General features: G+C 44.5%; 1 non-coding gene across 1 annotated transcript; it reads right to left on the reverse strand.

Moving 5' to 3' along the window:
• Nucleotides 1-13,787: 13,787 nt before the first annotated feature.
• LOC120921787 lies at nt 13,788-13,946 on the reverse strand. The gene has a single exon (XR_005744978.1). It is a non-coding gene; the product is annotated as a U1 spliceosomal RNA (small nuclear RNA).
• Nucleotides 13,947-18,987: the final 5,041 nt, after the last annotated feature.

Consider the following 18,987-nt stretch of genomic DNA (forward strand, 5'->3'; position numbering starts at 1 on the left):
CATTACTGAATCGGCGGTTCTCCTCATTTGCATATCCGACGCGTAAAAATCTGAGGCGACACCTAGCGGCCAGCGGGAGATTGCAGCCTAAGATCCGACGGTGTAAGTCACTTACACCTGTCGGATCTAAGGGAGATCTATGCGGAACTGATTCTTATGAATCAGTCGCATAGATCCGACCGTCGGATCTCAGAGATACGACGGCGTATCAGGAGATACGCCGTCGTATCCCTTTGTGAATCTGGCCCAATGAGTCAATTTGGCAGTGTCGCAAGCAGTATGCAGACAGGATACATTTGTATGGATAAAAAGCATGTGCAGGAAAAATGGACACGATCGTTAAATAAAGGTGGCTTGATAAGCATATAAAAGCCAAACAATAGGCATAAAAAAATTATATAATGGACAATAAAAAACGGTGGTATAAGGACCGCAAACGTACAGATGAACTGCGAATGATATCCGCAATAGATAGCTCCTCCCCCCCGTACGCACGTTACATCCTGTACAGACTTCGTCAGCGAAGGGGGTGAAAGTGTCCGGTATTAAAGTGGGCAAAAAAAAAGCAAAACCGAATCTGGCAGTGAAAGGGTTAAAGGAAACATTCCACTTCGGAAGATGTTACATGTTCCTGTAGGAGCTCAGCGATCCAAGTCCTCTGTGTGACAGCAGTGCGGCGAGAAGTTTCCCATACCGGGTGTCACGTTATAAAAAGAGCACGGTCGTGCCATTCATTCACAGAGTTCTGTCCTTTGCCAATGTCGGCTTGTAGTTTTCAGTGAACTCCCACACCGCTGCTGAGCCCCCTGGTAGATGAGGGACAAGGAGATTGGGACCCAGATTTTCAAAAAATCTCCACACCTGAAACGGTTTGCTACATAATGGGGCAGATTCAGATAGATCTGCGGATCTTTAGATCCGCTAGATCTACCTGGTTTACGATCCGCCGGTGCAATTTAGCGAGGCAAGTGCATGATTCATAAAGCACTTACCTCGCAAACTGCACCGTCGGATCCTAACTCCCCCCCGGCGGAATGCAAATTCCGCGGCTAGGGGGAGTGTACAATTTAAATCAGGCGCGTTCCCACGCCGATTTAACTGTGCATGCGCCGGGGCGAAAAAGCCCAGTGCGCATGCTCCAAATGACGTCGCTACGACGTCATTGTTTGCGGCGGGTACGTCGTTTGCGGCCATCGGTATTCCCGATCGCGGTACGCAAACGACGTAGAAAATTAAAAAATCGGCGCGGGAACGTCGGCCATACTTAACATTAGCTACCCCTCATAGAAGCAGGGGTAGCTATCCGCCGGAAAAACCCGAACGCAAACGACGTAGAAAACGAGCGACGGGCGGGCGTACGGACGTGAATCGGCGGTTTTCCTCATTTGCATATGCGACGGGTAAAAAATCGCGATGACACCTAGCGGCCGGCGGGAGATTACAGCCTAAGATTCGACTGGTGTAAGTCACTTACACCAGTCGGATCCAAGGAAGATCTATGCGGAACTGATTCTTATGAATCAGTCGCATAGCTCCGACGGTGGGATCTCACAGATCCGACCGTCGGGTCTCACAGATACGACGGCGGATCAGGAGATCCGCCGGCGTATCTCTATCTGAATCTGCCCCAATGAGTATATGTGAGGTGTATATCAGGGTGTGCTTCTTCCCCACATGAGAGCTGTGATGTCCAGCAACATTCATATAGAAGACATTTCCCACACTCCAGACATTAACACACCTCAAGGGTTGTGTGGGATCCCCAATGTACAGGAAGACAGGACTTCAGTGAAGAACATTTCCCTCACTCAGGACAGGAAAGTGGCTTCTCCCCTGTGTGAGATCTCTGATGTCTGTAAAGATGAGACATCTGTGAAAAACATTTCTCGCACTCAGGACAGGAATGCGGCTTCTCCCCTGTGTGAGACCTTTGATGTGTGTAAAGATGGGACTTCCGTAAAAAACATTTCCCACACTCAGGACAGGAATATGGCTTCTCCCCTGTGTGAGACCGCTGATGTGTGTCAAGATGGGACTTTTGTGAAAAACATTTCCTGCACTCGGGACAGGAATATAGCTTCTCCCCCGTGTGAGATCTCTGATGTGTGTAAAGACTGGACTTCTGTGAAAAACATTTCCCGCACTCAGGACAGGAATATGGCTTCTCCCCCGTGTGAGATCTCTGATGTGTGTAAAGACTGGACGTCTGTGAAAAACATTTCCCACACTCAGGACAGGAATATGGCTTCTCTCCTGTGTGAGTTCTTTTATGCACAATAAGATAATATTTAGAACTGAAACCCTTCTCGCACTCAGTACAGGAAAAGCTCTTCTCTGTTGGAAGGACGGCACCGTCCCGCACAGTCTGAGGTTCCTCAGGATAAGAGGAATGCGATGGTTCGGCACCGTCCCGCACAGTCTGAGGTTCCTCAGGAAAAGAGGAATTCGATGGTCCGGCACCGTCCCGCACAGTTGGAGATTCCTCAGGAAAAGAGGAATTCGATGGTCCGGCACCGTCCCGCACAGTCTGAGGTTCCTCAGGATAAGAGGAATTCGATGGTCCATCTACACTGTGTGGTGCCGGATGTACATTTGAGGTAGTCGGGTTTTCTCCTGGACTATACTGTGTGATGTCCTCATCTTCTACTTCACAGTCTGGAGACAAAGTAAAACAATCCTCTGAGGTTTTCCTCATCTCCCGTCCATCTACTAAAATAGAAATACAAAGATTATTACTAGACATGAGCAGATTGGTTCCCCTAAACCAGGACTCCGCCCACATCAGGCAGCTTTGTCTCTGAGGATCTTACAATTCCTCCCTCAAGGTAACTAGTAAATGGCTCCTCTGTAGGGTGGCAACTAATGATTATTTTTAGGATTGATCAGTTATTCTTGAATATCTATATACAGCGGTAAATATAAATCTCCAGATATATAGTTGGATATTTAATCCACTCTGAGAATAACAGACAGATAGATGTATTATTAGAGGGTGAATCTGCTACATATCACAATCAGAGATCAACATTAATAAAATATAAAAAAAGGAGGTAAAACGCTGTTTTGCTGATTATCAGGCAGGAGTGAACAAGTTTTCACATCGTAGATGTGTTTTTTTTCTCAGAAGTTGCATTAATTTTAAAATTGATTGTTAAAGCAAGTGGAATTTTCAAACTACACTCGTCCATTCATCGAATGTACAAATATTTGTGTGAATATTCTCGTCCAATAATAGATCCGTGTATGACCAGCATAGGACATTTATAGCAGCAGCATGATTTTATTTCATCATCTGTTATGATGGGGATAAAAAATATTCCTTTATAGTACAAAAACATCCGATAATCACTACTATAAGGGAATCATTTATACTGTGAAATAGTGAAAGTAATATATTTTATATCATATATATAATAATAAATATACCCAGAAGTAGGATATATGGGGATTTTACCTGGGAGTCACACATGAAGATATATGGAGGTTAGAGGGGGAGGGGGGACTTTTATATTAAAGTAATACTGAAAGCTGAGACTTTTTTTCCATGCATAAAATATTTTTTTATAATGCACAATACTAGTAAACCTTTACTTTATGTAATAATAATGTCTACTATTACCTCCAGTCTATCAGCCTCCACCTTCTCTGGGGTCAGATGCTGATCTTCCCTGTGCAGAGACCTTAAAGTCTTTGTAAATGTTGGATTTATTGTTTAAACAAACTTGTCCAACTTACCTGCTCTGTGTAATGGTTTTGCACAGAGCAGCCCCGATTCTCCTCTTCTGGAATTCGACTCCTCCTGCCTTCAGAGTGCCCCTATAGGAAGCCACAAAGTATAGTATAGAGTTCCCCTATAGGAAGGTACAAAGTATAGTATAGAGTTCTCCTATAGGAAGGTACAAAGTATAGTATAGAGTTCTCCTATAGGAAGCTAAAGTATAGTATAGAGTTCCCCTATAGGAAGGTACAAAGTATAGTATAGAGTTCCCCTATAGGAAGGTACAAAGTATAGTATAGAGTTCCCCTATAGGAAGGTACAAAGTATAGTATAGAGTTCCCCTATAGGAAGGTACAAAGTATAGTATAGAGTTCCCCTATAGGAAGGTACAAAGTATAGTATAGAGTTCCTCTATAGGAAGGTACAAAGTATACAGTAGTATAGAGTTCCCCTATAGGAAGGTACAAAGTATAGTATAGAGTTCCCCTATAGGAAGGTACAAAGTATAGTATAGAGTTCCCCTATAGGAAGGTACAAAGTATAGTATAGAGTTCCCCTATAGGAAGGTACAAAGTATAGTATAGAGTTCCCCTATAGGAAGGTACAAAGTATAGTATAGAGTTCCCCTATAGGAAGTCACAAAGTTAGTATAGAGTTCTCCTATAGGAAGGTACAAAGTATAGTATAGAGTTCCCCTATAGGAAGGTAGAAAGTATAGTATAGAGTTCCCCTATAGGAAGTCACAAAGTTAGTATAGAGTTCTCCTATAGGAAGGTACAAAGTATAGTATAGAGTTCTCCTATAGGACGGTACAAATTATAGTATAGAGTTCCCCTATAGGAAGGTACAAAGTATAATATAGAGTTCCCCTATAGGAAGGTACAAAGTATAGTATAGAGTTCCCCTATAGGAAGGTACAAAGTATAGTATAGAGTTCCCCTATAGGAAGGTACAAAGTATAGTATAGAGTTCCCCTATAGGAAGGTACAAAGTATAGTATAGAGTTCCCCTATAGGAAGTCACAAAGTATAGTATAGAGTTCCCCTATAGGAAGTCACAAAGTTAGTATAGAGTTCTCCTATAGGAAGGTACAAAGTATAGTATAGAGTTCCCCTATAGGAAGGTAGAAAGTATAGTATAGAGTTCCCCTATAGGAAGTCACAAAGTTAGTATAGAGTTCCCCTATAGGAAGGTACAAAGTATAGTATAGAGTTCCCCTATAGGAAGTCACAAAGTATTTGTCAGACTAATTGGGGTTAAAAAGAATATATATATATATATATAGGCCTTTATATTATGTATATTTTAGTATGCTATGAACATGAGGGAAGCCATTTTAGCTCTAAGGTTGAAGCTAATCCCAGAAGCTAGCCCATGAATTCTGTCTTACATGGAGACTGTGAAATTCTTATCTGTATTTTTATCCCATACCACAAATTAAAGGTTTGAACACTTAGTAAAGTAAAAAAAAGGATAAGGGAACCATGAGCTTACAGACCTAATTGGTATTTTCAGAAGCCACAAAACAATAGGGCGTATACACAAGTAAAGCTATTGTATTGTATATTTTAAATAATAATGTTTCTTTCATATATGTTTATAATGTATCTGCGTTAACATTATATAAACCCGGTTAATACACACACACACACATAGATACCGTATACAGCCCTCAAAATTTCCACTCGCCTACTAGCATTTGGCGAGTGGATTTAAGCTGGGGGCGAGTGATGACAGGGCTGCATGACCAATCTCCCTCCAATCTGTGCCTACACTTAGAGTCCCGATGAGATTGGCGGCCGAAGAGGAAAGGTGCATGCTCGGGAAAAGTAGTCTGGTTAGCCACGCACAGGCAGAGCAGTACACAGGTGCTCTCCTTACAATCCTCATTAAGCCATGGGACCTAACAGTATGACCTCTCTGAGCCTGCCCCCCGGGCCCCGACCAATGTAACTGGAGAGTAGAAGGTAATGAGTGAGGTGGAGGATTGCAAAAATTACCACTCCGGTGCAGCGCTCACTGAAAGTTGCCCTGACATGAGAGCGGCAGCCTTCCAGTTTGTACAGTTTTCTTCTCCTTGTGCTCTATGTAAGTGTCCAGCAGTTTAGCCTGAGCACTGTGAACAGACTGGTCTCAATGTGTGCTGTGCGCTGTCAGTGTGCGCTGTGCTATGGTGTCAATGGCTGTGCAGTTGTGTGGATCTCAGCGCTGGATTGTACTCCCTCCCGCTGTGCTGCAGCTCCTCTCTTCTCTGCCAGCCTGAATAAAAGGGGGAAGTGGGGACATGCAAGCGTGGAGCTGCGCACACAGGCTCCTGATGATGAGATGAATGGGAGAGGGAGAGAGAGGATGGATGGAAGTTGCAGAGGAGACAGCAAGAGAATGGGGAAGAGACCCAGTTCTAGTGCCCTGTCCCTCTGGTCTGCCCCCAGTGCCCTGTCCCTCTGGTCTTCCCCCAGTGCCCTGTCCCTCTGGTCTGCCCCCAGTGCCCTGTCCCTCTGGTCTGCCCCCAGTGCCCTGTCCCTCTGGTCTGCCCCCAGTGCCCTGTCCCTCTGGTCTGCCCCCAGTGCCCTGTCCCTCTGGTCTGCCCCCAGTGCCCTGTCCCTCTGGTCTGCCCCCAGTGCCCTGTCCCTCTGGTCTGCCCCCAGTGCCCTGTCCCTCTGGTCTGCCCCCAGTGCCCTGTCCCTCTGGTCTGCTCCCAGTGCCCTGTCCCTCTGGTCTGCCCCCAGTGCCCTGTCCCATTTTGTTAAAGTTGTTGTTTGTAATATTTAATTTTGTAACTTGATTCTGCATAAAACATTGTCATTCCATGAGATAATATACAAGGGCGTGTTTACGAGTGCAATTAGGCGCAGGGCAGTGTATGAATTAGGTGGGGCAACTGGTGGCGAGTAACTCTTGAGGCCTGGCTAGTGGCTCAGGACTTGAAATTTTGAGACCTGCCGTATATATATATATATATATATTTTTTATGATAAAAGTTACAAACATGTATTCTATTAGTGAGGATGTTCACGAATAACTGTTAGGCTCAGAGTTAAATTCCAGTGATCGGAGTTTCAAGGAATTGAACAAACCCTCAGCTAATGATGCAGGGTAGTTTTTATCCCAACACATATATCTAAGCTAGACGCCAGAATGTCTGGAGGAAATTGACACGTGATTGTCAACCTTAGTCAATTAATGTTTTCCTGTAGACCCTAGGTCAAAGGGTTGTCATAAATTGTCTTAGGCATAGATGACAATAACATTAGAAATCATTTCTTATACAACACTGCCACTAGAGGTGAAAATAGTAATTATTCAAGATGGCCGCATACTTGATTGTCATGGTAACATATAAAGCACGTCGTCACATTACATCATCAATTACATAGTTGTGACAAACGCACACACACTTTTTGGAGGGAGATAAAAGTAGGTAGACATCACAGAGAAAGGATATCTCGCTATCTCTCTGGAAGCTGAAAGGAAGAAAGAAGGCGATACCTCACTATCTCTTGGGCAGGAAGGATCTCAGAAGTATCTCAGAAGGAATTTGGACTGAGACTGGGAGATCTTAAAACGCAGAGATGTAGGAATGTGGAAAGAAGTCCCTTTGGGTCTTTGCTTCTCAAAACAACAGAATTCTTAAAGTCCTGGTAAAGTATTATTCTTTTCTTGTATACCTTTTTGGTAATTGAAATTTTTTTGCATATACATTGCTAAAACCATTTAAATATATGGCAGAGCAAATTGGAGTTGTATTAATTATTACTGCAGTATGAAATAATTATATTCCAAATATTAAAGGAACACTAAATGTGGAAGATGATCCGCTCCCTCACCTGGTCTCCGAAATGTACCGCCTGTTAGGCTCTGCCACCTTAGACCCCAAGCCCGCACACATACGGGTCTAGGAAAGAGACTTCAATCTTCAATTCTCCAAAACTCAGCTGACACACCTGTACCGGCTCACTCACTCACTCCAGTTCTGTGGAGTCTAAAACTCAAGAAACGAATTATAAACTTTTATCGTGCTGGTATAGGGTGCCGGCTGACTTAGCATGTATTTATCCCTCGGTGTCGGACCAGTGCTAGTGAGCATGCGGTCATAGAGGCACACTTTTACACATATGGTGGGACTGCCCTCGAATCAAGCCCTTTTGGGAAGACATTAAACTCCAAATAAAAGAGATTTTAGACTTGGACATCCCTCTTACCCCAGCGCACTTCTTCCTCTACGTCCCTCAAATCCCAATTAGTAGATACAAGAAAAGCGTGTTACCGCATCCTCTTAACGCAGCTAAACGTTTAGTCCCCATCTATTGGAAACGCTTGCAGGTTACGACAAGGGAGGACTGGGTGGCCAAGGTAAATTATATTAGAGAGGCTGAACCACTGGATAGCGACATGTAAGGGTACCTTGGATTGCTTTAATGTGGTGTGGGCACCTTGGGTGGCGCATGTGACTGACTCTGGGAGGTATCCTCAAGCCTAGACCTGGAAATATTAGAACTAGCCGAACCAGCCCTTAGATCCCGGGTGGAGGGGACACTTTGATGCCCTGAGAAGAGGATGGCTCTGCCCTGGATCCGGTTCGCTCAATGCAGACTTAAGGGATTCTACCCAACTCGCAGGTATGCTCTGATCCCTCCCTTCTTCCCCCCCCCCCTTTCTTTTACCACTGCTCTCTCACTATTCTTTCCCCTAACTTTTTCTCTCATCGAGTTTCTTTTCATCTAAGTGTAGCCTCGTGGCGGCATGGTTTAAGAAGTTTTGTTTTCTCTTTATTGTTTGCTCTCATTAGACCTACGATTATAAGATTTAGCAAACGTGAAGAGAGCCCACGTAGATATGTGTGCATCCTTTTTCCCTCCTGGTAAAGAGAATGTTTCATGAAGTATCGTGTGTGCTGGGCGGGGCACCAGCGGAGGTTTAATGGAGGCTGATTTGACCCCCCTCCGCGGGCGTCATTGCCGGTGAACTACATCTTGGTGGGAATTATACTGTCATTCGTTTGTTGTTTTTGGTCTATGAGGGCGCTAAGATGCCCACCATGCACTACTGTGAAGTTGCAAACAGTACAGCTGTATTGTCGTTTTCTTTGTCTTGTATTTGGCTTTCAAATAAAATACAGATTTAAAAAAAAAAAAAAAAAGGAACACTACGGGCAATTTTTTTTTCACCTTAATGCAATAGAGGATCCGAGGATTCGAGACCCCCCCAGCCCCCATTTACTTACCTGACCCCTCGAAAGTCCCACGCCGTGAACGTGCTGGCTTCTCGGCTCATTCATTGGTTGATTAAAAGCAGCGCAGCCATTGCCTCACGCTGCTGTCAATCACATCCAATGACGCGGCGCACCAGGGGGCGGGGCCAAGTGATACAGCCGGCGGCTATAGCCACTCACTATATCACGGAGTGCGCCCACAAGAACTTTCCACCATGCAAGAGAGCTTGCATGAAAGTGGAAAGTTCTTGGGGGGAAGAGCAGATACAGCCGCCGAGGGACCCCAGAAGACCAGGTTCGGGGGCCACTCTGTGCAAAATGAGCTGCACAGTGGGGACAAGTATAACATGTTTGTTATTTAAAAAAAAAATGTGCCTTTAGTGTTCCTTTAAGAGACATACAGTTTGCCTGTCTTTAAAAAGCTTAAGCTAAAGTCTGTACAATGGTTTTATCATGATATATGTGAAAAATAGATTCACTCCAAATCTAACATAAGTCTTGATTTAAATATCAAGCTGTGCACAATATAACATTTTGTTTGTGCATTTAAGAGTGCAAGAAGGTCTGTTTGTTTTGAGAAGGCATCGCACCTCGCTAAGGTAAGCGACAATTGTTTACACAAGTCCGGGAAGTCACGGAGAGATATTCACTAAACCCAAGTCTAAAATGTACAAGTATCATCCAAGAATTGACATGTGGTATTTTGTAATAAGAGATTGCGTACAAATGTCAATATTATATCATCATTTATCTTTGATATTTAGAAGTATATCCATTTATTTGTATTATCACGAAATATACCTGATATTAATTTGCACTGTGGCCCGGATTCAGAAAGATCTGAATATCTTTAGGCGGGCATAGCGTATCTCAGATACACTATGCCGCCGTAACTTGGAGCGGCAGGTCCCATATTCAGAAACAACTTGCACTCTAAGTTACGGCGGCGTAGTGTATCTGACACGGCGTAAGCCCACCTAATTCAAACTAGGCTAGTAGGGGGCGTGTTGTATGTAAATGTTTTGTGACCCCACATAAATAAAGCTCTTATCGAACGGCTCATGCACGCGCATGCTCAGTATCACGTCAAATTTTCAAAGTAAGTTACGCCCGCTCAATGCTTAGTCAACGTGAACGTAACCTACGCCCAGCCCCATTCACGGACGACTTACGTAAACAACGTAAAATACGACGCTGTTCGTAGGTTTCCGACGTCCATACTCAACATGACTTACCCCTGCTTTATGAGGGGTAACTTTACGCAAGGGCGGACATACGTTCATGAATCGGCGTATCTAGCATATTCTACACGGAAATATACGGAAGCGCCCCTAGCGGCCAGCGTAAATATGCACCCTAAGATACGACGGCATAGGAGACTTACGCCGCTCGTATCTAGGCAACTGTGAGGCGTATCCGATTCTATGAATCAGGCGCGGAGATGCGACGCCTCACACTCAGAGTTACGACGGCGTATCTGGAGATACGCCGTCGTAACTCCTTTGTGAATCCGGGCCTGTATTTTTAGTTAATAAATATATATTTTTAAGCATATCATTTGTGTCACTTGTCTTCAAAATAGTACCGATAAACTAACTTGAATTTCTTGTTGATATTTATGGAAAAAGGTAAACCTCCTAAAACTAAGATTTGCATAATTTCATAAATACAATACTGTTTTATTATTTCAGTATAAACATTCTGACATATAGTATAGAGTTCCCCTATAGGAAGTTACAAAGTATAGTATAGAGTTCCCCTATAGGAAGGTACAAAGTATAGTATAGAGTTCTCCTATAGGAAGGTACAAAGTATAGTATAGAGTTCCCCTATAGGAAGGTACAAAGTATAGTATAGAGTTCCCCTATAGGAAGGTACAAAGTATAGTATAGAGTTCCCCTATAGGAAGGTACAAAGTATAGTATAGAGTTCCCCTATAGGAAGGTACAAAGTATAGTATAGAGTTCCCCTATAGGAAGGTACAAAGTATAGTATAGAGTTCCCCTATAGGAAGGTACAAAGTATAGTATAGAGTTCCCCTATAGGAAGGTACAAAGTATAGTATAGAGTTCTCCTATAGGAAGGTACAAAGTATAGTATAGAGTTCTCCTATAGGAAGGTACAAAGTATAGTATAGAGTTCTCCTATAGGAAGGTACAAAGTATAGTATAGAGTTCTCCTATAGGAAGGTACAAAGTATAGTATAGAGTTCCCCTATAGGAAGGTACAAAGTATAGTATAGAGTTCTCCTATAGGAAGGTACAAAGTATAGTATAGAGTTCTCCTATAGGAAGGTACAAAGTATAGTATAGAGTTCTCCTATAGGAAGGTATAAAGTATAGTATAGAGTTCCCCTATAGGAAGGTACACAGTATAGTATAGAGTTCCCCTATAGGAAGGTACAAAGTATAGTATAGAGTTCTCCTATAGGAAGGTACAAAGTATAGTATAGAGTTCTCCTATAGGAAGGTACAAAGTATAGTATAGAGTTCTCCTATAGGAAGGTACAAAGTATAGTATAGAGTTCTCCTATAGGAAGGTATAAAGTATAGTATAGAGTTCCCCTATAGGAAGGTACACAGTATAGTATAGAGTTCCCCTATAGGAAGGTACAAAGTATGGTATAGAGTTCTCCCATAGGAAGGTACAAAGTATAGTATAGAGTTCCCCTATAGGAAGCCACAAAGTATAGTATAGATTTCCCCTATAGGAAGGTACAAAGTATAGTATAGAGTTCCCCTATAGGAAGGTACAAAGTATAGTATAGAGTTCTCCTATAGGAAGGTACAAAGTATAGTATAGAGTTCCCCTATAGGAAGGTACAAAGTATAGTATAGAGTTCCCCTATAGGAAGATAAAAAAAAAAACTTCTGCCTTTATAATCACTTGCTTCCTTCTCTTGTCCAGGACTACGTGTCCCATGAGGCATTGCTCCTCACACATTCAAGTGTACTGAGCTGTATTTTCTGATATGCAAAGAACGAATGCATTCTCTATGCAGGCCAATTATCGACTAACCAACTAATCAATTATGAAAATAGTTGACAACTATTTTCATAATTGAATATAATCAATTATGACGATTAGTTGTTTCAGCCCTACATCTCTGAATGTCCTACCAGATCATTTCTTTATTCATGGACCTTAGTCAGAGAGTGAGGAAACTACGAGAACTGTCTTTTATAGGAGTGACAGTGATGAGGAGATTATAGGATGAGTGTCCCCTCCCCCTCTATCACTCATTGCCATCTTCCCAACACAAGAAGTCCTGCACTTCCTTATTTAGTCCATGATTTAGTCATGAATAACAGTGGATTCTCCTCTTCTGGACTCCCCCTGCCTTCAAAGTGCCTCTATAGGAAGCCCCAAAATATAGTATAGATTTACCTTATAGGAAAATAAAAAACCTCTCCCTTTAGAATCACTTGCTTCCTTCTCTTGCCCAGGACTACATGTCCCATGAGGCATTGCTCCTCACACATTCAAGTTCTCAGGCATTTACTGACGTGTATGGATGGTGTACTGAGCTGTATTTTCTGATATGTAAAGAAATAATACATTCTGTATGCAGGCCAATAAATCGACTGACCAACTAATCGATTATGAAAATAGTTGACAACGATTTTCAAAATTGATTAGTGGTTTTAGCCCTGCATCTCTGATCTCCTACCAGATCATTTCTTTTTTCATGGACCTTAGTCAGAGAGTTTTTTTTTTTTTTTAAAAGCCTATGGCGTGTGAACACACCCAAAAAACTCCACCCGGTGCAGAAAAAATGTGCACACACATAAAGAGTGTTCACAAAAACGTGCAGACGGGTGCAACATCAAGTGGTCCTCCTGTGAAGAGGGACCCAAACCCTGATCCCCCGGGGCGTTAGGCTCCAGACGGGGACTGAGGTACTGTGGTCTGAGCAACCAAAGCCGACACGGACCCAACTTCCTCGGAGGGACTGCCAAAACAGAACCCTCCCAGTACTAGACCCCATGAGAGCAGGCAAACTAAGCCAGAAGGCCATGTCCACCCACTCCCAAGACGTTCAGGGCTGGCCCGAGGACCCGCACCCTACTAATCACACAGTGACAAAGCGTGCACAACAAAAAAAGACAAAAAAGTGACAAACACAGGCTTAAATTAAATAAAGTGGGGGAAAGGGATAGTGAAGAGGAGAGTGAAAGAAGTGGTCATTGTGTTCAACAATGACCATGCCCTCCGGCCAGGAATAAAAAATTCCTCCGGTCCTAGCCAAAAGGCCTGGCCCAGGAGGCAGGTGCTAAAAAAAGCGTGTAGCTGGTGCAGTGACCGTGGTATCTTAAATCAATGTGTCCCTCACACACAGTGATCTTCAGATACCCCTGCACTGCCACTCCAGGGGCACATGCACCATAGGCTTTTCGTTCCATATCTGACCCCACGACTGGCCAGTGCAGCCCTCCACCCCTGTCAGCTAGAGAGCCCTTCAAGGTTTTCTTGGGGAGAACTGCCGCTCAGGTAACAGCCTCCACCAATACTAGCCCCTCCAGACCCTCCTTCAACCCAGCGGATTTGCATGGCTCTGCCCGGTCCTACCACAGGGCATTACCAGCTCCTCCAACCGGATCGCTGACAGAGATAGCGCTTACACCAGCCAGCCAGAAGGCCAGACTAGAACTCGGCAAAAAGACCAAGACCAAGCGCAGCACCCATCCTCACCAGAAGCACCCTTCCAGATGGCTCAGACTCAACCATGGGCCGGCCCCCAGTATTCTGTCGGGCAGCACGGCGTAGTTCCTGCTGAAACCATCCTTCCAGGTGCAATGACGTCATTGGATTGCATCCACCCTCCCCATGTAGGAGGTGCTTCAGCGCTCCGCTGACAACTGATAAGGACAGATACCACACCCAGTCCCAGCCAAAAGGCCGAGAAGCGGCAGGGAAGACAACCACGATCAGCACGGCCTGGAGTGTGCAATAGCCGTGCCTCGCCCTGGGAGAACCACCTTCATGATCATGGTGTCTCCCCTGCCAGGTAACTCATTGCCATCTTCCCAACACAAGAAGTCCTGCACTTCCTTATTTAGTCCATGATTTAGTCATGAATAACAGCGGGGCTGAGCCCCACCAGAGGTCAGAAAGTGAGGATGGGGGAGAACAACCAAGATGAAGACTGGACTGATCCTGAAGACCTCCATCATCGGGTTATTGACTCCTCCCTCATTATCACTTTCTGTTTAAGGTTCCAAAGCTTGAGGACGTTATCACATTATTATCAATATGTAAAAATCTGTGCTCAAATCAAATCATAGATATAAAAAGTCCAGCTGGTAGAAAATGGGTGTAACAAAAGAGAATACATATTATTAGCTGGATTCAGATATCTACTGATACGCCGGCTTAAAGCTACGCCGACGTAACTCTGAATCTATGCCGTCCTAAATGTAAGCGTATTCTGGAAACCAGATACGCTTAAATTAGGCTAAGATATGAGCGGCGTAAGTCTCCTACGCCGTCGTATCTTAGGGTGCAAAATTTACGCTGGCCATAGGTGGCGCTTCCATTGAGTTTGGCGTAGAATATGCAATTGACTAGATACGCGATTCAGAAACGTACGTGCGCCCGGCGCTTTTTTTTTACGTTGTTTACGTATGGCTTTTTCCGGCTTAAAGTTAGTCGAACAAATAGCTGGACTAGTCAATGTTAAGTATGGCCGTCGTTCCCGCATCTTAATTTGACATTTTTTCGTCGTTTGCGTAAGTCGTCCGTGAATGGGGCTGGACGTAATTTACGTTCACGTCAAAACCAATACGTCCTTGCGGCGTACTTTGGAGCAATGCACACTGGGATATGTACACGGACGGCGTACGTCGGGTCACCAATCATTTACATAAAACACGCCCCCTCATCCTCATTTGAATTAGGCGCGCTTATGCAGGCCCCATTTATGCTACGCCGCCGTAACTTAGGAGGCAAGTGCTTTGTGAATACAGCACTTGCCTCTCTGATTTACGGCGGCATAGCGTAAATACGATACACTACGCCGTCTCAAAGATGCGCCCGGCTACCTGAATCTAGCTATATGTGTATATATAGCAGTGGGTAGAGAGCAGAAGTCAGGACTATGTAATGTACAACATATTGTATAAGATACAACAGATAGGACTATATAGTATCAGAATGATGTAATGTACAACATACATTATATAGTGCAGGGGTCAGGACTCATATTATTGATATTCAGTAATCAGTGGTGACCTAAATGTTCACATGAGACAAGTTGCAGAGATTCCACACCGCTGCCTCCCATCTCCTGAGACTGAATACATTGTTTCTATGTGTTTATCAGATGATGGGGGATCTAGGTGGAGCCTCCGTACTGCTCTCTCCTTTACAATAAAGTCGCCTCTTACCCGGTGATGTGAGGGGCGGCTGATTGTCCATCATGACGTCCTTGTAGAGATCCTTGTGTCCTTCTAAATACTCCCACTCCTCCATGGAGAAATAGACAGTGACATCCTGACACCTTATAGGAACCTGACACACACAATGATACAGTCACCATCCAGACACACCACTTGTCTGTTACTGGATAATGTCCCAGAATCCTCCTCACCTCTCCTGTCAGCAGCTCCATCATCTTCTTGGTGACTTCTAGAATCTTCTGCATGTTGTGTCTTGTAGGGGTCGGGGATGGAGGTGGGGGGATGGGGATGGGATTCTGGATTCTCGAGGATCTTGTGCTCATATTATGAGATCTCCTTCTTGTAGATTTCTTCATTATTACTGTACAGTTCTGTGTTATACAAATATAAATATGGTAATAATATAGTTTTGGCGCTTTGTAGGGGTCAAGGAAGAACCCTGAGGTCTTACTATTGTTGCTACTCGTGTGGGCGGGATCATGTGTACGGCTCCGATCACATGGGATGAATAGGAGAGGAGGTCTGGTGGAAATCGGAGCCGTACACATCCCTCCCACACAAACAACAATAGTAAGATGCTCCACCTCGGGGTTCTTCCTTAACTCCTGAAATATAGTGGGGGGAGGGGGGTGTCATTCTGATTGTAGATTTGGCCCGGTGACAGGCTGCTGTACCCACACACCAGATTCCGGGACACTGCCGGGGACACGGCTATCCCGGGACATCTTAGTAAAAAGCTTGACTGACTGTCCCGGAATATTGGTATGATGTATTGCAAGATTATCAAGGGGCCCCCCCTGGGCAGTGCCCATGCATTAAAGTGGAGCTCCACCCAAAAGGGAAAGATCCACTTGCTTGCCTCCTCCCCCCCACTGCCACATTTGGCTCCTTTCGGGGACAAGCGGGTATCTAGTTTTCACAGATGAACTCAGTCCAAAGTTTGGCCCCCCCTCCTCCCTCCCCCACTGCTGAGCCATTCAGAAAGCGCAGCACGCTTGGTGCATGCTCAGTAGGGAACCGGCTGTGAAGGTGCAAGGCTTCACTGCAGATTCCCTTAGCCCTGAGTACGGACTCTTCATGTATTCATAGTACTTGTGTGGATGTCGTTATTGATTAGCAGAACATCAGGAGACTTAAAGTGACTCTGAATACATCCCAGTGTACAGCGGATTTAACCCTTCATTACACTCACCTCTCCAGTCAGCAGGCTGAGGATCTCCAGGGTGAGGTTCAATATCTTCTCATTCCGGGGAAATTCCTTCCTTACATTCTTCACAAAACTCAAATTCTGCTGATTGTCCATCATGACGTCCTTGTAGAGATCCTTGTGTCCTTCTAAATCCTCCCCCTCCTCCATGGAGAAATAGACAGTGACATCCTGACACCTTATAGGAACCTGACACACACAATGATACTGTCACCATCCAGACACACCCCTTGTCTGTTACTGGATAATGTCCCAGAATCCTCCTCACCTCTCCTGTCAGCAGCTCCATCATCTTCTTGGTGACTTCTAGAATCTTCTCCATGTTGTGTCTCTCAGGTTTTAGGGAGTCACATGGAGGCACTGTGATGGTCATGTGATCACCTGACTTCACAAGAGGAAATCTCTGTATTGAGGAACCAATAGGAAGATTGTGTTAGATTCCCAGAATCCTCCTCCCCTATCCGGTCAGGTCTGTGTATTATTAATAGAGATAAGAGTGATGTCATGTGACCTCCCAGAATCCTCCTCACCTCTCCGGTCAGGTCTGTATTATTATTAATAGAGATAAGAGTGATGTCATGTGACCTCCCAGAATCCTCCTCACCTCTCCGGTCAGGTCTGTGTATTATTAATAGAGATAAGAGTGATGTCATGTGACCTCCCAGAATCCTCCTCACCTCTCCGGTCAGGTCTGTGTATTATTAATAGAGATAAGAGTGATGTCATGTGACCTCCCAGAATCCTCCTCACCTCTCCAGTCAGGTCTGTGTATTATTAATAGAGATAAGAGTGATGTCATGTGACCTCCCAGAATCCTCCTCACCTCTCTGGTCAGGTCTGTGTATTATTAATAGAGATAAGAGTGATGTCATGTGACCTCCCAGAATCCTCCTCATCTCTCTGGTCAGGTCTGTGTATTATTAATAGAGATAAGAGTGATGTCATGTGACCTCCCAGAATCCTCCTCATCTCTCCGGTCAGGTCTGTGTATTATTAATAGAGATAAGAGTGATGTCATGTGACCTCCCAGAATCCTCCTCACCTCTCCGGTCAGGTCTGTATTATTATTAATAGAGATAAGAGTGATGTCATGTGACCTCCCAGAATCCTCCTCACCTCTCCGGTCAGGTCTGTGTATTATTAATAGAGATAAGAGTGATGTCATGTGACCTCCCAGAATCCTCCTCACCTCTCCGGTCAGGTCTGTGTATTATTATTAGAGATAAGAGTGATGTCATGTGACCTCCCAGAATCCTCCTCACCTCTCCGGTCAGCAGGTAGATGATCTCCAGGGTGAGGTTTAGTATCTTCTCAGTCATGTGACTCCGGTCCTCCTCCATCCTCATTGGTGGCGTCCTTTGATCTATACAGGTCTCCTTGTAGATGGATAACTTTGGGAAATGAAAGTAAGAATTATTTGGAGGGTATTGGTCACACAATAATAGGATGTGGGGGGGGGGGGTAATAGGAGGGTTGCTGGATATTTAAGAACTACTCCCTCCATGGGAACACATTTAGTTTGGACTGTTTAGCATCTGATTTTTTTGGCTCCTGGGACCCTCTTGTCTTACCAGATCAGAAATTCTCTTTTCTCTGTTGGGTTTCTTTGGTTTCTGAATTGGTTTTGATTAGTTTTAGATCTGCAGACAAGGAATGATAAATACGCTCCTTTCTTTGGCGTGTTTGCTCTGAGGCCGTGCTGTGAGGTCATTATTAGGTCATCATGATGTCCAGGAAGGGGAACGGCTAATCAGGATAATTGCCAGAACTCCGGCTGTAAGGCTCCAATCTCCGGCAGCCTGCTGACTGACAGGAGTGATGTCACTATCTGCAGTAAGAGAAGGGATTGGATTGGATAGCAAGAGGATTCTGATGGTGGAGTACAGAACTGCGGGGGAGGAGTCTGTTCAGTACTCTCCAATAGCAACTCAGTGTGGGTAGGAGGAGGAGGACAACAGGGGGAGGGGTTTGTTCTCTTAGGCCTCGTACACACGATAGGTTAGCCAGAGGACAACGGTCTGATAGACTGTTTTCATCGGTCAAAACCGATCGTGTGTGGGCCCCATAGGTTATTTAACCTTAGGTTAAAAAAAAGCCAACTTGCTTTAAAATTTAACCGATGGACGCCTAACCTATAGGTCCAAACCGATCGTTAGTAGGCACGACCATCGGTTAAAAAACCTACGCATGCTCAGAATCAAGTCGACGCATGCTTGGAAGCATTGAACTTCGTTTTTTTCAGCACGTTGTGTTTTACGTCACTGCGTTCTGACACGATTGGTTATTTTACCAATGGTGTGTAGGCGTGACGGACCATCAGTCAGCTTCATCGGTTAACCTAAGACAACGGTCCTACATTAGAGACCCCTCAGCTCCTTTAGTTTACTCAGAACCAGTGGCAGAACTATTACAGTCACAAAGGTCACACCTGCGACCCTGGCATTCCGCCAAT

Source organism: Rana temporaria, assembly GCF_905171775.1.
Source record: "Rana temporaria chromosome 4 unlocalized genomic scaffold, aRanTem1.1 chr4q, whole genome shotgun sequence".
In the NCBI taxonomy this organism is placed as follows: domain Eukaryota; kingdom Metazoa; phylum Chordata; class Amphibia; order Anura; family Ranidae; genus Rana; species Rana temporaria.